The following is a 25,819-nucleotide window of genomic DNA, read 5'->3' on the forward strand; positions in this document are numbered from 1 at the left end:
TTGTATGAGCTGTTTATATATATTTTATATCAGTCATAATGTTTGAAATTTTTTTCTCCCATTCAATAGGTGGTCTTTTCATTTTGTCAGTGGATTCCTTTGCTATGTGGTGCAAACACTTTTAAGTTTGATTAGGTACCATTTGTTTATATTTCCTCTTATCTCCTTTGCTTCAGGAGATGGATCAAAATATATTGCTACAATTTATGTCAGAGAGTATTCTGCCCATGTTTTCCTCTAAGATTTTTATTGTTTCTGGTCTTACATTTAGGTCTTTAATCCCTTTTGTGTTTATTTTTGTATATGGTATTAGAGAATGTTCTGATTTCATTCTTTTAAATGTACCTGCACAGTTTTGCTACCACCACTTATTGAAGAGAATGTCTCTTCTCCATGGTATATTCTTGCCTCCTTTTAGATACATTAATTGACCATAAGTGCATGAGTTTATTCCTGTGCTTTCTGTTCTGTTCCATTGATCTATGTGTCTGCTTTTGTTTCAGTACCATATTGTTTTGATTATTGTAGCTTTGTAGTATAGCCTTATGTCAAGGAGCTTGATTCCTCCAGCTCTGCAATTCATCCTTAAGATTGTTTGGGCTATTCAGGGTCTTTTGTATTACCATACAAATTTTAAAATTATTTGTTGAAGAATAAAAACCATATGATCATCTCAATAGATTCAGTAAAAGCTTTTAACAAAATTTAACATCCATTTATGAAATTTAAAAAAAAAAACTCTCCAGTAAGTGGGCATATAGGGAACTTATCACAACATAATAAGGCCTGCATATGATAAACCACATCTAAGCTCATGTTCAATGGTGAAAAGCTAAAAACATTTACTCTAAGATCAGGAACAAGACAAGGATGCTCATCTTGCCACTTTTATTCAACACAGTATTAGAAGTCCTAGCCAAAGAAATCAGACAGAAAAAGAAATAAAAGGAATCCAAATTTGAAAGGAAGAAGAAAAATTGTCATTGTTTGCAGATGACAAGATACTGCTACTACACATAGACAATCCCAAAGACACTACCAAAAAACTACTAGAGCTCATCAATGAATTTGGTAAAGATGCAAGATAAAAATTTCTGTATATTAAATTTTTCTACACTAACAGCAAACTAGCAGAAGAAAAAGAAATTAAGAAAACGATCTCATTTATAAACATATCAAAAAGAATAAAATGCCTATCAGTAAACCTGCCTGTGGAGATAAAAGACCTGTGCCCTGAAAAACTATAAGACACTGATGCAAGAAATGGAGGAAGACTCAAAACAAATGGAAAGACTTAGATGTTCTTGTATTGGAAGAACTAATATTACTAAAATAACCATACTACCCAAGGCAATCTACTGCCCAAGGCAATCTACAGATTCAAGGCAACCTGTAGAAAAAATACCAATGACGTTTTTCACAAAACTAGAATAGTTTCTTTTTAATGGAGCATTCTTTCTACTCGAATTTCATGATAATGGTTTTATTATCACTTAGTCTAAAAGTAAACAATAATTCTAGAAGTAAACATTATGTAACACAAGAACCATGTGCTTATGTAATTCTAAACATAGTTGATGGTTAAACTAATCATTCATAAATTATATATAAATATCATATTCTACAAGTTGTTATAATTTTCAACTGTATCTGATTATGAAGTTACACTTGTCATTTTAAAATGACTAGATGTTCTGTTTATTCATTGTCAGTATATATTTTAAAGGTGAATTGATGAAGCCTAAAAGTTCATTGCCTTTCTCCTCTGATACTTGTCTGCAGGATGGTTTCATGGGCATGCAACCTGGGCAATCATATAGAATCTGCACATGGAATGTCCCAGGGATTGGTTTAATGCTCTTCTATCACCATCTTCAAATTCTTAATCATTTTGGAGCAAAAGACCCTGCATTTTCATTTTCACTGAGCCTCACAAATTACACAGCCAGTCCTGGTTAGCTGTAAATTACATGAAAAAAACTCCACTGCATGCTGGTATGTAAGAGTAGTTGCAGTCACTTTGGGTCTTGGTTAATGTTCTGCAAAGGTGGCCATTGTCCTTTTCATGAAAATATTCAGTATAGTCCTTGAATATAGAAGTAATTCATAAACTCTCTGAGAAATAAATCTATGATGAGACATACCATGTTTTAAAACCTAATATGGGAGTAGGACTGAGAGATGGAGAAATAAGTTTTTCAAGCAGAAATACTTAAACTGTTAAATAGAAACACTTAGACACTAGTCTTAATGGATATTTTCTTAAGGAAATGAAAAAGAAACAAGTTTTAATGTAATGCATAATTTTTGCTTTCTAGAGTAACATTAGTATTCTTCAATATAAAAATATAAAGGTATTTTGGTTATGCCCATATAATGAGAAACATTCAATTGAAAATTTTAAAAATCTATGTTTTAATCTATACATTAAAGGGAAAACTTTGGAATTTAGCCACCTACTTTTTGCCTATCTGTATCTGTTTTCTGCATGGCAAAAGAAGAGGCTTTAACTTTTACTCATGAAAAACACAGTCAAATGTTGTGTGTCATAAGAATCAGAACTTGGGATATAGGACAAGCAGTGGCTAAGTAGGAAGAGTATTCTGATGCTGAAAATTTTGACCTATTCTTGGCTGTGACTTCAAAATAATGGCCTTTTAAAAAAGTTGACACTTTTGGGAGTGTCTTCCCAGCCAACAAAATCCTTTAGCCTTCCCATACCTCCACAATAGCAAGCTATGTTCCACCTCCTGACCTTAAGTGATTAACCTAGTATTGGGCCTGTGACCTAAGGTGGATAAATGAGAGTCTCTTTCCCTGGAATCTGTAATTGGTAAAGAATAAGACAGAGAGAAAGACAAACTTAGAAGGAGAAGAAGAGATTTTCTTCAGATGAATAGATAACTTAGTAGCTGGGGTATGGACCTCTTTCACTGGAGAAAGGCAGCAGCTACTCTGAAGAATGGATAGAAAGAAGCAGACAAAAAGGGAAGAGCAGAAACAAAGAAGAAACAGCCCAGACAGGACTTTTCAGTCCTTGGTTCAATGCTTTCCTAAGACAGGCATAATCCCAGCCCTCAGGGCTGTTTACTTTATTTCAAGAAGCCATAATTTATAAGGCAAATTCACTTTCTAGAGTGAAAAAGATGGGGAAAAAAAAAGTATGCCACTTTTATAACATATATGATATTACGAAAGTTAAAATATTCTGAATTGGGAGAAATACATGAATATCTTTGGTGCTTTAGTTGCCTTGAGTTGGTATCTAAGACAAGATTGGATTCTTGTGTAACACTAGGAAATGAACTGTCCAAGGAGACACACATACTGACAAAGCAAAAGACTTTATTGTAAAGAGGAGTTCCCTCAGAGAGCAGGAGAATCATGGAATCCAGGAGACCTGCTCTGCTTCATGGCTCATGGTCTCAGGTTTCATAGAGGTAGGGTTAGCTTTCCAGGTTATTTCTGGCCAGTCATCTTGCTCATGCCCATGTCTGGTCTGACTCAGGGTTCTTCCTGGTGGCATGCACATCTTTCAGTCTAGATGGATTCCAGCATGAGGGTTTCTGGGAGGTCGGCAGGACATATTATGGGCTGGTGTCTCCGCCCTCCTGTTGGTCCCTCCCAAATTCTTCAAGCTGGCAGTTCTCATCAGTTCCAGTTCCTTGAGTGGGGACATCCTGTTGTGAGATAACTCAGGCAAGCAGTTATTGTTGTGCCTAGCCAGGGAAGTTTCTGTCAGTGGTTCCCTAACAAATGTCTATCAGTTGATTCCTTTTTTCACTATAAAATGTCATCAGATTCTTCCCCTTGCAGGATGGAGAGGTAGAGTTAGGTTGAGGCTAAGCGTAATGCCTAAACTAATATAGAGATTCCATTTAGAGATTCAAGTGTGATCAGACTGTTATTTGTTGGTACCGTTTGTTGCTTTTTTAGCTATCACCAGTTTCATATATATTCTCCTTCGTCTTCTATCATTCTGATATAAGTATGATCTGAAATAGAGGCAGCGTGCAATGATTAATACTGTGAATTTTGGGTGAGCTTCTTATATGTATTGGCACTCTGAGCACTTAAATCTCTCTAAGCCTCAGTTTCCTCATTTGTTATTTAAGGATAACAGTTCCTAATTTACAATATTTATAGAAACATGTTAGTAGTTTTAAAACTTCTTAAAAATCTTAGCATGTAGTAATGTTATATAAGATTTGTTAAATAAATATAAATTTATAAAATCCAATAAAATTTTTTTTTGTCTTTTCTGGGGCTGCACCAGTGGCATATGGAGGTTCCCAGGCTAGGGGTCTAATTGGAGTTGTAGCTGCCGGGCTATGCCAGAGCTACAGCAGCTCAGGATCCAAGCCTCATCTGCAACCTACACCACAGCTCATGGCAACGCCAGATCCATAACCCACTGAGCGAGGCCAGGGATAGAACCCAAAACCTCATAGTTCCTAGTGTGATTCATTAACCACTGAGGCACGATGGGAATGCCCCAAGTTAAGAACCTTTTTTTGTTTGTTTGTTTGTTTTTTCTAGGGCCACACCCAAGGCATATGAAGGTTCCCAGGCTAGGGGTCTAATTGGAGCTGTAGCCGCTGGCCTACATCAGAGACGCAGCAATGCCAGATCTGAGCCTTGTCTGCGACCTACACCATAGCTCACAGCAACACCAGATCCTTAAACACTGAGTGAGGCCAGGGATCGAACCCGCAACCTCATGGTTCCTAGTCGGATTCGTTAACCACTGAGCCACAATAGGAACTCCTCAATAATTTTTAAATAAACTCTGAAAATGTACCATGATATCAATGCAAAGAATATTGTGAAACATAAAAAAATTCATATATAATTTAAAAAAGCCTCACAATCTAATAAGGAAGAGGTGAGTTATAAGATATCCTATACGTTTTACAGATAAGTAGTTTATGGAGAAAATATGATGATAAAGCCTCAGCTTATAACACACACTAAAATAAATTACAAGAAAGAGTTTAATGCAAATTGAGACACCTAGAAGAAGACATAAGCAAATATTTAATAAATTTATGGAGGGAAATGAAGTGCCTATGCAAAAAAAAAGAAGTAAAAATGAGAGAAAACAATCACATAATTTTAATTTTTTATGAACATAGACCCTTATAATTTCCATAAATGAAAATATTATATTGTACAAAGAAATAATTATTAAAACTAGGAGAGTTGATAAATTAATATCCATAATGTTTAAAAACACAAAAGTAAGAAGCCACATGTTAGAAAAATATGAAACATATCAGAAATTTTTGGTTCCATATTATTAGTTATGAGAAACAATCAAATGAACAAAAACTAAAACAAAAATTCATTGGCTCTTATTATTCTAATGATGCTATTCTGGTAATGGGTTTTATCACGTTGTAATTTTTTTCGGTGCTTGCCATGTGAAGTTTTCTCCACATGCACAAAGGAAATACAAATTAATAAAAATAACAACCTTCAGTCCATAATGCCCTTAGTACAGAGAGGCCAGTGCTTTTGAATAGGCATGAAAAATGTGACAGGTTTTAGTTGAGAATATTTATATACTCAATAAGGTTAATTAGCACAACTGTACTCAAAAGAGCTGCAGGCATTTCTGTTAAACGATAGATCATCTCCCTCAAAAATAAAAATCATAGGAGTTCCCCATCATGGCTCATTGGTAATGAACCTGACTTAAGATCCATGAGGATGTGGGCTCAATCCCTGCCCCTGCTCAGTGGGTTAAGGATCTTGCATTGCCATTGCTCAGAGCTGTAGTGTTAAGTTGCAGACGCAACTTGGATCCTGCATTGCTGTGGCTGCAGCGTAGGCCAGCAGCTATAGCTCCAATTTGACTCCTAGCCTGAGAATGTCCATATGTGGCAGTTGTGGCCCTAAAAGACAAAAATAAATAATAAGTAAATAAATATCATAAAGGATAACAAAAAAACGTTAGAGAGTGAGTAAAGGAGGTGTACTGTGTTATATTAGAAAGGAAACAATTAGAACATTTCCAGATCACCGATTAGGCACTGAACAGCTTGTAAGGGACTGAGCCAACTGCTCTGGTAACTAACTTGTTCACCTGCATGTGTGTATGCATTTCCTATGTCCATGCAGAGGCAACTTTTTCTAACCAAAATTATTTCACTTAGAAAAAGCAGTGCATCAATACAAAGTGAAACCATTCTAGAACATCAAACTAAAGTGTCCCCTAATAGATAGCTTCAATAATCTGTCTTGCCCCCAAAACAATTACTTCAGGTTTTAAGGTGTATAGTTTGAGTATGGTTAACATATTATTGACCTTGGCCTCACAGGACAACTTGTGGGTGCATCCCAGGAGGCTTTTTTGTATCGTCTATTTATTTTTAGCAAGAAAATATCCTCTTGGTCCTTTTGCCGCCAAATGATTTTGTGTGGAATAATCTCCTATGTAACTGTTCAAATAATGAATAAGCTATAAATGTATAAGGGACTTCCCTGTGGGACTTCAGAGATAAGGCAATCACTCATCCAAATCTTTTTGCTCTCCTTCAGTGAATATCCTCAGCATCTGTTTTTAAGGCTGATTACATCGCTCCATGAGGCTGTCTGTCTCTCACTGATAAAGGAGTAGTTAGCAAAGAGGAAATCCTCAGTCGCCATGTTTCTTCATCAGAAATATCCTTTCTGTATTTGGTTGCAGGGGAAGGATCAGAAACTTCCATATGATCAAAAAGAAAAATGATTCATCTCTTAGTAAAGAATGTCCCTGCCCCCCAAGATGTGATTTGCAATTTAGCAGGGAACACTGATTTGGGTCTCACCCAAAATACTGCTTTTTATGCTTTTAAAAAATTGACAAATATTGGTAAATTATATTATTAAAGATTTTAATAGAAGATATGAGGCAGTTTGATGCAGTAGTTTGGGGTTATTGCAGCTGAACCTGAGGAGTGCCCCATCACAGCAACAACACAGTCCTCCCCGGTGTTCTTCTGAATACTGTAATGATGTCATAGGTGGCATTCTCACGCTTTTGTTTATTAGAAGGAACCAAGACTGTGGAGACTTACCTAATTTTCTGTACTCCATCCTGACAGTTCTTGCAAATAGAAAATAAGAAGCTTTTTGTAGTCCTCCAAGATACTTAAAATCCTAGCAGCAGCGTTTTGCCCACATGGTTTCCTGAAGGTACAATGTCAGCCAGGAACATTAATGGTTCCCATGTTGCTCAGGCTGGACAGTCTGGCTTTGCAGCCCTTCATCCCCTGGAACTGCTCATAGCCAGAAGAGTTTTTCCTGCCAATTTATAAATGAAGCTATATCTTCTTTCCCTGGACTCCTGGCCCTTTCCCATCAGTTATGGTCTCCTGACCACACAGCTTATGTCTTGAAGTTTAAATCTTGATTTAAAAATCTAATTAGGCTCTTCTTGTCTCAACATATTGGTTTGGGTTCTCTTTACCCAAAAGAGTATACTCTCCAAGTTCTAATTCCCATGTGCTCTTTGTGCCAGTTATTGTGAATGAATGTGAAATAGCAGACATGCTGGAATTCTAAAATTTTTAAATGAGTATTTGTGTCTATCCTACTAAGGAATACAATCAGTTGAAAAACTAATTTTTAAGAAATGTTTTATGTTAAATTTTTTAAGCTTTTAAAAAAATTTATTGAAATATAGTTGATTTACAATGTTGTATTAATTTCTGCTGTACAGCAGAGTGACTCAGTTATACATATATATATATTATTTTTTGTATTTTTTCCATTATGGTTTATTATAGGATATTGAATATAGTTTCATATGCTATACAGTGGGACCTTGTTGTTTATCCATCCTGTGTATAATAGTTTTCATTTGCTAATCCAAAGCTCCCAATTCTTCCCTCCCCCACTCCCCTTCCCCCCAGCAACCACAAGTCTGTTCTCTATATCTGAGTCTGTTTTGGTTTCATAGATATGTTGATATGCATCATACTTTAGATTCCACATATAAGTGATATCATATGGTATTTGACTTTCTCTGACTTACTTTGCTTAGTATGATAATCTCTAGAGCTATCCATGTTGCTGCAAATGACATTATTTCTTTATTTTTAATGGCTGAGCAATATTCCATTGTATATATACCATATATTCTTTATCTGTTTCTCTGTTGGTGGACATTTAGGTTGTTTCTGTGTCTTGGCCATTGTAAATAAAACTGCTATGAACATAGGAGTGCATGTATATTTTTGAATTATAATTTCGTCTGGATATATTCCCAGGAGTTGGATTGATGGATCATATGGTAGTTCTATATTTAGTTTTTTGAGGAACCTCCAGACTTTTTTCCATAGTGACAGTCCCACCAACAGTGTGGAGGGTTCCCTTTTCTCCACACCTTCTCTAGCTCTTTGTTTGTAGACTTTTTAATGATGGCCATCCTAACCAGTGTTAGGTGGTACTTCACTGTAGTTCTGATTTGCATTTCTGTAATAATTATGATGTTGAGAATCTTTTCATGTGCCTATTGGCCATGTGTATGTCTTTTTTTGAGAAATGTCTATTTAGGTCTTTGTGCCTATTGTTTGATTTTTTTTTTTTTATTGAGTCATATGAGCTGTCTGTATATTTTGGGAATTGAGTCCTTGTCAGTTGTACCATTTGAAAATATTTTTTGCCAGTTCATAGACTGATTTTAGATAGATTTCCAGTACATAAAACAAGTAAAAGAAGACAGAAGTCAGGCTTTAAATCAATGGATGCCTGGAGTTCTGTTGAAAACTACTACAGTAAGAAAATAAAGGACTTATGTATAGATTTGACTATGTGATGTCTTATATGGTCTAAGTCAGGGGTCACAAACCCAAATGTCTATAGGGAACAAGAATTTAATATAGTGAAATGAACCCCTGTGCAAAATTCATATACCATGCATAGGGGAAGCCTCCGATAACAAATCCAGCAACTGCAACCATGGTGAAAATTTGGGGATCAGGGGTGGGTATAAGAGTTAGAAAATGTACTGATATTTAGAAAAACGCAGAAAATTTAGATTCCTCATGTAATATGTCCTGATTTTTAAATGTTGTCAGATAATTAATTAAACAGAGTAACATTAACCAAAGAGAAACTCATCCAGGAGCCAAATGTAGACCTCAGGTCATCAATTTGTAATTTTTGTAGATTGCCACAATTTATGTTTCTAAATTATTTCATTTCATCAACATGATCTTATATTCACATATTACTTCTAGTTTTTCATGAGCCTGAGAATATAACTGCTTCTTACCATTATCACAGCAGCCACTGCCTGTTCTAACCCCAGTATCTAACCTGACTATATCCCATGGCTCCCATCTGGTCCTGAGTCCTGCTTCCACTCTTTCTCTCCGCAATTCATCCCTCGCATAGCAAACATTTCCAAAATGCAAATAAGATTTTGTCACTCCTTTTCTCAAATCTTTCCTAATCCCATCACAATTAGACTATAATCCAAATACCTTAATGCGACAAATACCATTCCATGAACCAGCCCAAGTCACTCTTTTAGAACCTACTTCCTTCCACTTTCCCTTTACTCTCTTGGCACATTCTGGTCTTCCTGTTGGTCCTTGAAAATGTCTTGCTTATTCTGCTTTTTGACTTTTGCTTCACTACTTCCCTTTTGGTGGATTGCATATCCTCCAGTGTGGCTTAATTCCTGATTTTATTCATCTCTACCTCGGTGCGAGACCTTCCTGGATCTCCTTATCTAAAATAATTGATTCTCTCTTTTACCATCCTCTTACCAGTTTTTTCCTCTTGCTTTTACTTATCACTACTAATAATTATTTTATATGCACCTCTCTATTTCTATCTCCCAAAAATATTTTAAGCACTAAGAGGAAAGAAGCTTTATTTATTGCCCTATCTATCCATAAACCTACCCACCTACTTATCAATAAACTCTAGAATACTGCTTGTCACATAGCAAGTGCTCAATTGCTATCTGCAGCAAGAAGTAAATGAATGAATTAGTGTATTACCACTCTTACCATAGCTCAGTAATACTACCTTAAATCTTCACTGTTTATAATCTAGATTTCTCACTGGTCTTCCACTACAATCATCTTATACATACTTCTTGACTATACCACCTGAAACACCAGCCAATCATGATAGTTCCATATTTGAAACAGTCTATACTAATGTTCCCACATTCCTTTAGGAGTTCCTCCTTGTATATCTCAGTACAATTTTGGTGAACATCTGTTTTAGCACTTGTCATACTATTTTAAATGGCCCAGTTCCTTATCTGTCTCCTTCGCTAGACAATAAACCTCCAAAGATCTTATCTAATGAATATGATGGTTTACATCCCTGTAGCCCTTCAAAATGTATGGAAGTGCTCTATGTGCACTGTCGAATTTTATGTAGATGTCATTAAAATGCCTTTTCATAAGAGAAAATTGAGATTCTGAGAAACTAAATGACTTACCAAAATCACACATCTTGAATGAAGCATACTTTAAATTAGTTCTTCAGATTTCAGGATTATCTTGCCCTTCCCAGTGCGACTAAATTGCATTCCAAACAAGGAAAAATTCTTATGTTTGGCATTCAAGAAGTTTAACAATTTGAATTTAAGCACTTTGCCAAACCTACAAGCAGCATCTCTTTTAAATACTCCAAAATATAGTCATTAAAATTTGAAAAATCATCACTAATGTGTCAATTTCTTCTTCTGAAATTTTTTTTTCTTATGTTCACTATTAGGGTAATACTTCTCACTTCACCGCACATGTCCTAATCCTACCTTTTATTCAAAGCTCAGCTAAAAAGCCATCATCCTTAAGATAACTTTTCTGATATAGTACTGATTATCTACTTTGAAATAATATATTTTATATAAAAATATGGAAATATTAAATTTCAAATTTCTATCTGTTATTTTAAAAGCACAAACCTAAAATCTATGTGTATAAAAGATACTGTTCATAACTGGTTATTAAATATAGTTAGGCAGGTTTGAGTTAAATTTTTCTTTAGTTTCTCCATAGGCCAAATGTGTGAGTATGAATCAAGATTAAACTCAGCTGTATATAGGGGAAAACCAATATAAGTGCCTTATATCCAAAGGTACATACCAAATGGTATAAAGGTGACCTCACAGTGGTTAGGAATTCAGATTCCTTCTGCTACTGCACAGTCCATGCCACAAGACTCCCATTCTCAAGGTGGCTTGATTATTTAGGATGCTTCTGAATTTCTAAGCATGGCATTCATGTTACAGAAAGGAAGAAGAGAATAAACAGGAGATGGACCATGGCAGTCAAGATAAGATGGATATACCTAACATAAAAGAACATGATAAGGTTGAAATTCAATATGTAAGAAAAGATATATCAGACAAATATTATTGCAGTTATGTTTACATCAGATAAAATAGACCTGAGAGCAAAAACCTAGAAATAAAGAGGATTACCACATAAAAATATGATTTTAAGTTCTCCAGGAATATATGACAATTTAAAGTTATTATGCCCCTGATAATATAGTTTCAGTATGTGTATATACACATATACCTATACAGAATTACTTGAGAAATACACGAATTCACACCATCTTGGGTCATCTTTACTGTCATTACCCTGAATTCTTTTTCACGTAGATTGCTTATCTCCACTTCACTTAGTTGTTCTTCTGGGGTTTTATCTTCTTCCTTCATCTGGAACATTTCTCTGCTGTCTCATTTTATCTAACTTTATGTGTTTGCATTCTCCATTCAGCAGGCTGCAGGATTGTAGTTCCTCTTCTTTATGGTGTCTGCCTCTTGCTAAGTGAGGCTAGTCTAAGAGGCTTGTGCAGGCTTCCTGGTAGGAGGGACTGGTGCCTGCCCACTGACGGATGGAGCAGGATCTTGTTCCTCTGGTGGGCAGGGCTGTGTCAAGGGCACTTGGGCTCAGGAAGGCTTTAAGCTTTAGGCACCCTGCTGATAGGTGGAGCTGTGTCCCTGCCCTGTTGGTTGTTTGGCCTGAGGCATCCTGGCACTGGAGCCTACAGGTTCTTTGGGCGAGGCCAGGTCTTGGGGTCAAAATGGCAACCTCCAAGAGAGATCATGCCAATAAGTACTGCACAGGACCTCTGCCACAGTTTCCTTTTCCCCACAGTGATCAGCCTCCCTCTGCTTTCCCAGGAGACCCTCTAAGACCAGAAGGTAGGTCTGACCTAGGCTCCTATGAAGCTGTTGCTTTTTCCCTGGGTCCTGGTACAGAGGAGAACTTGTGTGTGCCTTCCAAGAGTGGAGTTTATGTTTTCCCCATTCTGTGGATCTCCTGCACTCAAGCCCTGCTGGCCTTTAAAGCCAAATGTTCAGGGTTTCTCCCCCGCCACACACCAGACCCCCAGGCTGGGAAGCCTGATATGGGGTTCAGAACTCTTAACTCCTGTGGGAGAAATTCTGTGATTATAATTATTTTCCAGTTTGTGGCTCTCTCACCCAGTGGGTATGTGATTTGATTGTATCGTGAATGCTCCCTTCCTCCTGTGTTGTTGTGGCTTCTTCTTTGTCTTTGGATGTAGAATATCTTTTTTTGGAAGATTCTAGCCTTTTATGTCCATAATTGTTCAGCAGTTAGTTGTGATTTTGGTGTTTATATGAGAGGAGGCACACTCAAGTCCTTAGCTGCTAAATCTTGCCTCTGCTGCTTCACAGTCCTCAATGATAATGAGAGATTTTTAACATAACTTTTTCAGTAACTAATAGAAAAAAAGGCAAATGATCAATAAAATGTTTGAACACATGAACAACATGATCTATAAGCCTGAACGAAAGGATATGTATACAACATCTGCAGAATGTACAATTTAAACAGAGACCCAAGAGACCTATAAAAATTAAATCTACGCTGGGCCAATAAAGAAAAAGCTTAAGAAATTTAAGATATTGTGTCCAGGGACTATAATATAATGATGTTAGAAAGCAATATAAGATAGTTACAAAAACTTCATTTATTTGGAAACTTCCAGAGTACAGCTAAGTAACCTTTGGATCAAGTAAGAAATCATAGTCCAGGAGTTCCTGTTGTGGCTTAGCAGTAACAAGACCGACCAGTATCCATGAGGATGCAGGTTTGATCTCTGGCCTCACTCAGTGGGTTAAGGATCTGGCACTGCCGTGGCTGTGGTGTAGGTTGCAGACACGGCTCTGACCTGGGTGTTGCTGTGGCTGTGGTGCAGGGCAGCAGCTACAGCTCTGTTTCGACCCCTAGCCCGGGAACTTCCATATGCCATGGGTGGTAGCCCTTAAAAAAAAAAATTTTTTTAAATGAAATCATAGTCCAAACAAGAGAATATTTAGAACTGAATTAGAATTAAAATACCACATATTTATATGTATGGAATGCAACTGCAATATTATTTATAGATAAATACATGGCCTTATATACTTTTATGAGAAAGAAAGAAAAGCTAAAAATTAGATCATTAAATCTTTCAGTTAAAAAGTAGAATGCATAAAAAAATAATACACTTAAGAAATTAAAAGGATGGAGAAAACAAAATATAGCAGAAATCAGTGAAATAGAAAATAAGATATGATGGGCAGGAACAACAAAGCCAAATGTTGGCTGTCCAACAAACCCATGGTGACATTAATCAAGAAAAAAAGAAATTAACAGAGCAAAAGACAACTTTAAATATAGATAAATTTAAACATAAGGATATTATAAAAAACTACAAATTTGAAAACTTCAATGAAATGGCTAAGTTCTTATAAAAACATACCTTATCATAACTGGATCAAGAAGCAGAAACTGGATTACTCCTATATCCATTAACAAAAATCCAATGTTAATCTTCTTACTGAGAACTTTAGGCCTAAGAGTTTTACTGGCAAGTTCGACTAAATATGTAGAGAATTGGATAATTCCATTCTTATATAATATCTTTTAGAGAATGAAAAGGAAAATGGAACAATACATAATTCACCTTATGAGGCTAGTATAACATCTATACCTGATAATGAAAGTGTGAGAAAAGACAAAATATTACTTTTGCATTTAGTTGCATAGATTATATGACTTCTAAACATGGTATTATCACACTGAATTCTGAAATATATAAATACATTAATCCACCATAACCATCTTGGATTTATCCCAGCATTCCCAGCATGAAGAGGTTTATTTAACATAAGCAGATCAATTAATGCAAAGTATCACGTTAATGGATTTAAAAGTTGTGGGGGAGTTCCCGTAGTGGCTCAGTGGTTAACGAATCCGACTAGGAACCATGAGGTTGCAGGTTCGGTCCCTGCCCTTGCTCAGTGGGTTAACTAACGATCTGGCGTTGCTGTGAGCTGTGGTGTAGGTTGCAGACACGGTTGGGATCCCGCGTTGCTGTGGCTCTGGCGTAGGCCGGTGGCTACAGCTCCGATTCGACCCCTAACCTGGGAACCTCCATATGCCACGGAGCGGCCCAAAGAAATAGCAAAAAGACAAAAAAATAAATAAAAAAATAAAAAAATAAAAGTTGTGGGAAAATCATGTGATAAAATTTGGAATTCCTTCTTGCTAATACCTCTAACAAATTAGAAATAGAAGTTGTAGAAGATGTTCATGTTGCTCCCCTGTACATGGTTTCTGACTGATTTCTGTGCAGCATGTACTTTTAATCTTACCTCAAGCATTTGGCTAGGCAGGTCTCGCTTTCCTGCTTCAGAGCTTTCTCTAGATGAAAGACACAAAGGCTCCTAAGCCTTCACACAGACAGCTCAGAAAAACTAAGCAGGTGATGCACAAAGGCAAACACGCAACCAATGGATGCATTTCTCTTAGAGAACTGTACAAATGGTGCAAATAATTAAAGAATATGAAATTAATAGATTGACCATGACATACAACTCTCAGAGGAAGGCTTAATTTTGTAAGAACACAACAGAATTTCAAACATACCCTCTTTTGGTCAGTAGATCTTTGAGAATCTCTTTGTGAGTCACTGTGTTTAGCACTGGATAATACAGTGAGCAAGACACAGTGTGTACCCTCGGGCGAGCTCAAGGTCATGTGAAAGAGCAGCACTGATAAACCAGTTAAAACATATTGTGTGAAGTACTAAAATAGAGATCAAGATAAGATGCTGTGGAAACAAAGACTAAAGTGTCTGATGTTACCTGAAGGAGTCAAGGACGCTGTTTTAAAGGAGAATCATAAGTGATTTGAAGTAGAATCCACAGCAAGCAAGGGGGTAGAATGGGCATTCCAGGAAGAGGGAACAAAGGTCCAGAGGTTAAAGGAGCATGCTCCAGGAAGAGCCGAGTTGAGCCTGTAGTTTAGGGAGTATAATGGGAGAACACTTAGATAGGATTGAGAGAGACCATCAAGAACTTGTATCCTGTAGGCTCTGAGAGCTTCCGATTTGTTTAAAATAAGACAGTGACACAGTCAGCGGGACATTAGAAATGTGGAAAAATAAGTTCTGAACTGGCCAAGGAAAATCTAGCACCATATTTATACAAACAGAGTTCAGTCTAATGTTTGGAAAAGAAAAGGATAATTCCAATCGTTCTCCTCTTTGGAGAAAATACAGATCTGACATTTGTTCTTACACTCTAAGTGGATTATAGAAGAAGACATTGTCAATCAGGATTAACCACACTTTTATTCTTTTAATGGCTAAGGAAACAAAAGTGGATGATGATAATAATAATAATCATACCTAGATTTGTGTGTTTAGCCTTAGGTATCTAAATCAGTGCTGCTCCATAGACCTGACATTAATCAAACTTTGAATAGATTCTAAATTCCTCATAATTTAATGCACAGCTTTTCACTGATTTCATTTGTTTAAAAAAAAACATGATTAGATATCAGAAAATGAAAACAAAGCAAAATCAAAGAAAACTTGCTGAAAACATTAAAGGAGTAATGAGTAACAGGTTATTTCCCTTCTCCAGGATAGGAAAGTACTTTTTATGTTCTCTTACACTAAGGCACTGAAAATGATTTTTTATAGTTATAAATCTCATCAGACCATTAATAATGAGGTTACCTACCTTAAAGCACATCGTCCTTTCCTATTGCTAGGATGGAAAGGTCAGTGTGAACTAATGAAATTAGATACAGATTATGTTTTAAGCAGAAATGAGCATTTTAAAAGCACCAAACAAGCATGAAAGACAACTCATTATGGATTGCATGATCATTTTTTTGGTGTTTGAAAGATAATATGAACTTAGAGTCTACACTTTGATAAAGTGATTACTCTCCCTACCTATTGCATCCTTTATCTAGTCACCTGATGGCATTTTGAGTCACCCATTTCTTTTTGTGAAAGATTTCTGCCCACGTAAATTACTCCTCTTCCATCAGCACTACCTTTACTGTCAGAGTGAAATTCTGAATTAAAGATTTAGAAGTATGTTTCCCCAGTCAAGAATATTTTAAATGTTAAATATAATTTTTAAAAATGTATCTTAAAATTATGAAATAATTCCAGCCCTCTGCTTCGGCTTTCTACTTTTTAATGTCTGACACACAAAAACTAAAATGACTCCTAGAGCATAGCAACAGATATTTTCAAGGAAAGAAAGACATAAAAGGTGTACAAATTTTTGTCTTCTTACATTAGACCCAACGCTGGCAAGATTTTCCTGTAAATGGTCAGACAGTAAAATTTTAGACTATGTGAGACAGATACATAATCTTTATCTCATTTATTCAACTTTTCTATTGACACACAAAAGCAACAATAGGTGAATGAATGAGCCTAGGGGTGTTCCAATAAAACTTTAATTTTGGGTGCTGAAATTTGAATTACATAGAATTTCATTGTATCACAAAGTATTCTTTTTTTGAAATATTTTCAACATTTAAAAATGTAAAACATCAACCTTAGTTCTGGCAGTAGGCCAGAATTGGCCTACTGGCTGCAGTTGTCAACCCCTGGATTGGAAATATAAGGTGGGCATAAGTCTTAGTACACTGTGCAAAACATCTAATATTTTAAATTTCCTCCATGATACAACTTATTTCATGTTATAACCCTCCTTTTTGCTGGGATCAAGTAAATTATTTTTCTAGGCATTGGGGTTAAAATTTTAGGAAGCTGGTATCATGATAAGGCATCTTGGTCTGGATATGGATTAGGTGCTATCTGTCCTCAGTGATTCCGTTTGGTCTATGGCTGTTGATCAAAACAGGCAACTGCTGAGTTATTCTTTGTTTCCTATAAGGTTGCTTCTTTTTTCTCTGCTTTATGCTTTTGTCATCCTTGCTCCCGCATCACGCTTGAACATAAGGTACCCTGAGAACTACAAAGCTTTCTACTTAAATGTGCCATGTAATAACCATACTGCTCTGGGGGGCTTCCTGAGGCTCTGTCTCTGAAACAGCATATGCATTCTCTCCTCTCAGGTTTTCACTGGCCAGTCCCCTCCTCTCAGTCAGCCTAGGGAGCAGAGCACAGGACTGTCCTTTCCCAGAGGTTCCCTCACGTCTATACACCCATTGCTGTGAGCACAGAGCAGGGCAGCAGTGGCTGGAATGGGTTAGGTTAGGGGAAAGGTAGGGCCAAAAATGAAAAGGAAACACTAAGGGCATTGAAATGAATAGTTAAACATTGTCTATATTTCTATGAACATGATTTTATATACTGTATCTCATTACAAAATATAACTGAAATCCACCTAGGTACCAAAATTATTCTAGATGCTGGGAGTATGCAGTGAGCATAACAGACAGGGTCCCTTCTCTGGTGAAAATGACACTGTAAATGGTGACTCAGTCACATGGGCCAGCTTGTCCTCTGACTCTTGTATACCTTTATGCCAAATTAATCAGACAAGATGGCAGTAATTAACTTGAGCAAATATGTTAATTTAGGGAGTAAACTCTGTTGGAAGATTCTTTCTCCACATATGTACACAGACAGTTGTTTGTGGACTGAGAGAAACAGAGACAAGATCAACTAGTTACAAACAGATGTGAAATGCCTTCAACATTTTGCTTCTGAAAATTAGCACTAAGATATTAAAAACTAAAGAAAACACCAATTTCCTTAGACTATTGAAGCTTTCCTATGCAAGCACAATTATAATTTTTTTCTCTTTTATGTGTAAGTGTAGATATAAGACTCCTGGAAACTTTCCAAACAACTAGAGTTGAGGGGACTGCAGATTTTATATATAAAGATTACTTGGTTTAGAATGCAATGACATTTTAGAGCTTTCAAAATCTGTATGAAGTACTGAATTAAATCAGATATTTTACGAATCAGCTGCCTTGTCATGCCTGTTTTGATGTCTTCTTGGTCTCCTGTCGGGCACACCATTTTAGCACAGAAAAAGTGTAATTACCTAGGATTTACTTCTGTTGTAAATACATTTCAGTTCAAAATTTTAATGTATAGGACAAAAAATATTTATTAGCTAAGTTATTTGAGGGTAGAATAGTGAGTTTGAGACCCTCTGATAATAGAATAAGTTAGACAGTATGAAGTTTGCTTTGAATAACTTTTAGAAATATCCTCAGTTTCTTCAAAATTATATTTTCTTCTGTTATTCTATAATGTGCATTTTAATGGCAATTATTGATTTATTGGCTAAATGGGCAGATTAAAAAGTAAATGGAAAATAATGAGATTTCTCTGAACATAGTTTAAGAAATGCTTAGAATATCTGTGACTGTGGTATTTCTATTCATAGTTGTTCAGTGGAAAGAGTAAAATTGATTTGATTTCCTTCCTGAAATGCCACTTTAATTAATTATTTGCACCCTATGCAGAGCACGTATTTTTAATTGAACAACATCAAATTATATGTGAAACTTAAAATTTCTAACCTATTTCTAAATAATCTACTTTCCTTTGATGCCACATCTGGTACCTTGCTCCCGAGATTCCCTCCACAGTCCTCACATTTCACCAGTAGCAGAGCTTACTTCAGCCTGAGAAATCCCAGGCCACATCTGTGTCATCACTCTTAGAGGAATGGAAGGTCCCAGAATCTAGGTCAGCCATGAAATAAAATGTGCATCCTAGAAGAAAATTAAGAATTCGTTTTACAGTAATAATTCATTGTCAAGAAAACTGTTTCTCTGATACCTATAGTCTACACTCACAGCACCTCATGTTCCTTATGTTCTCTTCCTTTAACCCTGTCTAGTTGATTCCAATAATCATCAATTTTATCTGGCCAATCCTTGTGTACTTTTAGACTTGCCAAGGGTTAAAGAAGAGGCGGAAGTGGCAGTTTCTATGATGGGATATTTAAAAGTACATTTAAATCATGTTATACTTATGATTAACTATAAATAGTTGTCTTGCAGATTCTTCTTGTAGTTGATTTCTAGTCTTCCAGTGTTATGGTCAGAAAAGATGTGGGGAGAGGTGGGGAGGGGCAATACAGGGTTGGGGAGTGGGAGGCACAAACTATTGGGTGTAAGATAGGCTACAAGGATGTATGGTACAGCACGGGGAATATAGTCAATATTTTGTAATAACTGTAAATGGAGTATAACCTTTTAATTATATAAAAATGAAATTGAAAATATTTAAAAAATAGTTTTCATAATAGCAAATCTAGCCAAATGATCATGTCCCCCAATCTTTTCTTCCTCCACATACATTCTTGAGACTTCCCTTTGTGTTTCTTTTTCACTTAAAAGTGTGATATTTTATACTCTTTGGTATTTTAGGCTGCGAGTTTGTGTTATCATAGAAAGGGCGAAGTAAAAAACAAAAAGAACTGATTGTGGAGACTACTTATCCATAAAACTGCATAGCAAAAGTCTTCAGTCTTTCAGGTACTTTTTTTGAAAAGAAAAATAAGTATTATACCTGTGAAAGTCTTTGCTTTTGATAGGGAAATCTAGAAAGGAAAAACTACAAAAATGACATAAATTTCAACTTGGATAGAAGAAACATGATTCTAATCAGCACTTTGAATCAATCTCCCTGTTACCAACTTGGGTTCTTGGACTCTTTAATCAAGAGAAATTGATGAAAGGCCAGACAAGAAATTCAGATAAGGCTTCATTGGAGCAAAACAAGCAACAAGTTCCCTTGCTTGCTCCCTAAGGGGGGCTGGGGAGAGTTGGTCCTTTATATGGAGTGAAGGTACGGGTGGGTTCATGGGTCAGGCCAGAAGGGTTGCTTGGGTGGTTTGCCCACCCTTTGGGTGGTGCTGTGTGCAAAGATCATGCATAGTATCTTGCTTTTGCTCCTGGCTCCTCAGAGGCAGGAGTTGGGTTTTGGTCTTTTTATCTTATTATTCAGAATTTGCCCCAACAATGATGTGCACAGTTATTTTTAGTCCCTTATAGTTTCTTTGTATTTTGTTGTTTGAGGAGATGTTTGTCCAGATACAAGCACTGCAGGAAAGGACCCAGGTCCCAGGTTTTAGGTCCTGGTCTATCTCATCCCCACTCTGGTTAATCTTTCCCACCCCACCCACACCAATTAAAAAACAAACAAACAGCTACATTTCAAGAAGATAAGCAAAGTAAATTGGATTAATTAAAAACAGTTTTTGAAAGTTTTATTGAAGTGTAGTTAATTTACAAGGCTATGATAATTTCTGTGGTACAACAAAGTGACCCACTCTTACATATACACAAATCTATTCTCTCTCAGATTCCCTTCCCACATAGATTATCACAGAATACTGGGTAGAATTCTCTGTGCTATACAGCACTCCCTGTTGGCCAGTCATTCTATATACTTCAGTGTGCATATGCCAATCCCAACCCCCTAGTCTGTTTCCCTCTCATCCCCTCACCTGTCCCCTTTGGTAACCATAAGTTTTTCAACGTCTGTGAGTCTGTTTCTGTTATGCAAATAAGTTCATTTGTATCCTTTTTTTCTTTTATATTCCACATATAGGTAATAACATGTGGTGTTTGTCTTTCATTGTCTAACTTCACTTAGTATGGTAGTTTCTAGGTCCATCCACGTTGCTACAAATGGCATTACTTAAATATTTTTTATGACACAGTAATATTCCGTTGGATATATGTGCCACATCTTTATCCATTTCTCTCTTGATGAACATTTAGGTTGCTTCCATGTCCTGGCTATTGTAAATAGTGCTGCAATGAACACTGGGATGCATGTATCTTTTAGAATTATGTTTTTTTTCTGGAGAGATGCCCAGGAGTGGGATTGCTGGATCATATGATAGTTCTGTTTTTAGTTTTCTGAGGAACCTCCATACTGGTTTTGGATTAATTTTAGTGTTTATTAATGTTAATTTAAAATACATCATAGTTATGATAAAAATAATTATATTTTGTATCTTATATAACACATTAAATGTTTTCATATAATAAATGCATACTCTCATTATCACTTTGTTAAGGAAGTTGGCAGTATGGGCTGGGAATTGGAGATGTGAGTTTTCATGCAGTCTGTTGATACCTACTAGCTGTATAATCTTGAGAAAGAATGCATGGGTCTCAATTTTGTCAAATTTAAATGGATTATTTCCAAAGATTTTCCCAGTTCTAAAAGTTTATATTTTCAATCTTTGATCATTTTAACTGGTAATGCAAATTTGCATATGTTTTTACATTGGATCATTACTTCACTCAATGCTGGATTCCTATTAGGAAAAAGAAAGCTCATTTATAACAGTTTCCTCAGGGAGCCTCTGAGGTTATCTATTTTACAATATAAATTTCACTTGCACATTTGGTTAAAGTGCTTGGACAGCCTATGTGAAAGGTTGTTTCACCTAAGACTTAAGACCCTGGCAGACAAGCAGACTAGATTTAGGTGGGAAGTAGCATCAGGGCACAAAACCAGGAGATTTATGTGACTGATGAAGAACAATAAAGGATTTAGGCAAGTTTACTTGTCTTAAATTAGTACAGCAAGAATAAGTTCTAATGTCAAGACTGATCAGCACTGATCAGCACACACAAACGTAGGATTAAGGAGCACAGGGATCCCAATAAAGACAAAGTACATAATAGGCTAGTTAGGATGCTAATAGGAGGAGTTGGCAAACTTTTTCTGTAGAACCAGATACTAAATATTTTAGGACATACAGTCTTTGTCCCAACTGTTCAACTCAGTAGCTGTAGCACAAAAGCCATCATAAACTGTATGTAAGTATGTAATTAAGTCCAATAAACTTAATTTATGGACACTGAAGTTTTAATTTCATATAACATGTTAGAAAATATGTTTCTTCTGATCTTTTAAACCACTTAAAAAGGTAGAAAATCTATTCTTAGATGGTGGGCCATACAAAAGCAGATGGCCAGCCAGATTTGGCCTGTAGGCTGTTGTTCGCCAACCCCTGATAATACTATAAGTGCCAAATTAGAGACTTTTGAAATATGAATGAGCCTTTAATATATTAATTTTTGTAAATTACTATCAGCTAAAATTTTTATATTTTGAATGTTGTTTTACTGCTTTCAGTCTTTTGCTGTAATTCACACTAGCTTAGTTTGAAGGTTTTAATTTCTAAACCTTAATTTCAGAAATTAGGAAGGCAAGCTTTAATTAGCACATGTATTATTTGTGAGATTTATTTCATCTATATTATTTGAACATCATTTTCTTAGGTTGACATTTTCTCTTGCAGTGGCATTTGATTTCTTCATTAACTTCACAATCATATGTAGCACTGATGGTTTACTTTCGATGTTCCAGTCATAATTATCAACATTGTTTTATAGATTTATGTAATTATTCTCTAAAATAATATTTGCATTTTATATATGAATGAAGTGATCAAGGAAACAATTTATCCAAGATTTCATAGCTAGACCATCAAATTGAAAGCAAGTTTTTTAAACATTCCGTTCATAGACTCAGATATTTTTTTCTTTAGTAAAACATAGGAAAACCTTGTTCATTTTCATACTGACCCAAATTCTATTAAACATTTCTGGTAACTTCTGGATCTGTGCATTCATTCTTTTTCCAAGATCATAGGTCATCTTTATTACCATTATTATGAATTCATTTTCAGGTAGATTGCCTATCTCTTCTTTATTTAGTTTTTGTGGGTTTTTACTTGTTCCTTGTTTGAAATGTATTTCTCTATTGTCTCATTTTGTCTAACTTTCTATGTTTGTGGTCCCCTTTATTCAGTTCTCAGGGTCTTAGTTCCTCTTGTTCATGGTGTCTGCCCTCTGGTGGGCAAGGCAGGCCCAGGGCTTGTGCAGGTTTCCTGCTTGGGGGGACTGGTGCCTTCTCACTGGTGGTTAGAGCTAGGTCTTGTCCCTCTGGTGGTCAGAACCATGTCAAGGGATATGTTTAGAGGTGGCTATTGGCTCAGTATGACTTTAGGCACCTGTCACCTCTTTCCTCAGTGTGTGCTGGTCTTTGATTGATTTGGTATGTGATTGATGTTGTGGTGACCTGAGCCCATGCTAGATTGTGAGCGAGGCTTCCTGTTTGCTCTGTGGTTGTCATTGGCCTGTAATGTCCAGGGTCTGCTCCCTGGTTGTTAGAGTAGGATTCCCCAGATGCGTTTCTGAGCTGTGGTTCTAACCTACAGTGTGAAGTAGTGGGTTTGCAGCACTCCCACTGAGAGAGGAGCCACTGAGTATTCTTCCCCTGGAGCAAACACACCTGCTTAACTACAGGGAGTTCAGTTCTCTTATTTCTCCAAACCCAGGCCTTATAAGGGAACTTTAAGCAGCCTCTTCCAAGTTAAGGAAACTATTTTTCTGGAAAGTCTCTCAATAAAAAGATAACCAAGGTTCCAAGACTGTAAGCTGAAGTCCATGAGCCTCTCTGAGCATCTACATCAGTAAGTCCATAGCTCAGGAAAACAGTTTCACGATGTGGATGGCCTGCACCTTGTGAAAGGATTTCAGTTTAGAATAGAACTGGAGGATGTAAAAATGGAGAATCTCCCGTGCTGGCCCAAATTCTGAATTGGTAGTGAGAACTAATCTTGTATTCTTTCGTCAGTCTTTGAGTTTTGAGGAAATGTTTTTATAGTATTTATGTACCAATTTGAAAATAATGAAAAAGAGAGAGATCTAAGCATTCCAAAGAGAGATAAACACAGTTATTTTAGGACCATAATGAAGTACAAAATCATGGGATGACTATTTCCAGGGTCAACACATTTTTTTTAAATAGTCACATCCCTATTTAACTTAATCACAATATTTTGAAGTATCTTAACACATTTAATAAGAACTGGATGTTCATCGTCTATTCAATAAATCAGTAAATATTTATTAAACATCTACAAATGCCAAAGAATATGTTATGCTTGGAAATATAATGTGGAAAAGGACAGATCCAGAGAGAATACAGAGATTTATTAAATAATTACACAAATACCTTTAATGCATACTCTGAAGAAATGATAAAAAATGACATGGACTTTGAAAATAGTGTCCATTCTAGGTTATGGAGTCTGGAAAGAGTTTTGACATGAGATAAAGCTAGGGGAATGAAGGGTAGGGGCCAGAACTCCATGTAGCTCTGATACTAGAGAGCAGGTAGTACTTTCAAGAGCCTGAATGCCAGGGTGCCTGAAAGGGGAGAGCCAGATGGGTGGCAGCCCAAACTCAAACCCTGGCAACAGAAAGAGGGAAGATCATGTGGATGTAAAGGGCATTTGAAAGTTTTGACCTTCATCCTAGGAGTCACGAAGTTTTAAGTAAGGGAGTGAAATGATCTGATTTTCCACTTTAATAATAGGGAGACTAGAATGGAATGGAAACAAAAGTGATCTGGGGAGTCCTGTGAAAATGACATGAGTGCTGACAAGACTTTAAGCTGAGATGGTTGCTGAAGACAAAGAGAGTAGGCAGACATTAGTGACACCATGGATAGACAATGAAGGGATATGCTAAATGAACTGAGGCTGATGGAGAAAGAAAATTACCATGTGATTTCACTCATATGTGTGATATAAATAATAAACAAACAATAAGCAAAGCAAACCCAACAACAACAACAAAACACCCAGATAAAGATAACAGAGTAGGTGGCTGCAGAGAAGAACGGGGTTTGGGGAGGAGGGAAAATAAATAAAGGGGATGGACCACGTAATCTGGTGACATGTGGAAAATAAAATTTTGGTGGTGAGCATGTTATAGAGTACACAGAAATGGAAATGTAATGGTGTACACAGGACACACATGATATTAAAAATCAATGTTACCACAGTTAAAAAAAAATAAAAGTGTGGGAATCTAAGAGGAACAAAATTAATTATTTTTTTAAAAGAAAGTAGATTCCAGAAATATGTTTAAAGTAAATAAATTTGGATAGCTGATTACATTTCTTGGACTTCAGTTTGAATACAGAAGTCTAGGCTACTAAGTCTTTACTGACATGAGTAAGGGAGAATCACATTTTAACCCTTTTTTAGAGAAGTTATCCTATTTATCTATTTTGGGGATTAATCCCTTGTCAGTTGCTTCATTTGCAAATATTTTTCCCATTCTGTGGGTTGTCTTTTAGTTTTGTTTAGGGTTTCCTTTGCTGTGCAAAAACGTTTAAGTTTAATTAGGCCTCTTTTTTAAATTGTCATTACCCTAGGATGTGGATTTGAGAATATTCCTGTGGTTTATGTCAGAAAGTGTTCAGCCTATGTTTTCCTCTAAGAGTTGTATAGTGTCTGGTCTTTTATTTATGCCTTTAATCCATTTTGAGTTTATTTTTGTGTATGGTATTGGGAAGTGTTCTAATTTTATTCTTTTACATGTATCTGTCCAGTTTTCCCAGTACCACTTTTTTAAGGGACTGTCTTTTCTCTATTGTATTTTCTTGCCTCCTTTGTAATAGATTAGTTGACTATAGGTACATGGGTTTAATTCTGGGCTTTCTATCCTGTTCTACTGATCTATCTTACTGTTTTTGTGCCACCACAATACTGTTTCAATAA

The sequence above is a fragment of the Phacochoerus africanus genome, chromosome 2, assembly GCF_016906955.1.
Source record: "Phacochoerus africanus isolate WHEZ1 chromosome 2, ROS_Pafr_v1, whole genome shotgun sequence".
NCBI lineage: Eukaryota > Metazoa > Chordata > Mammalia > Artiodactyla > Suidae > Phacochoerus > Phacochoerus africanus.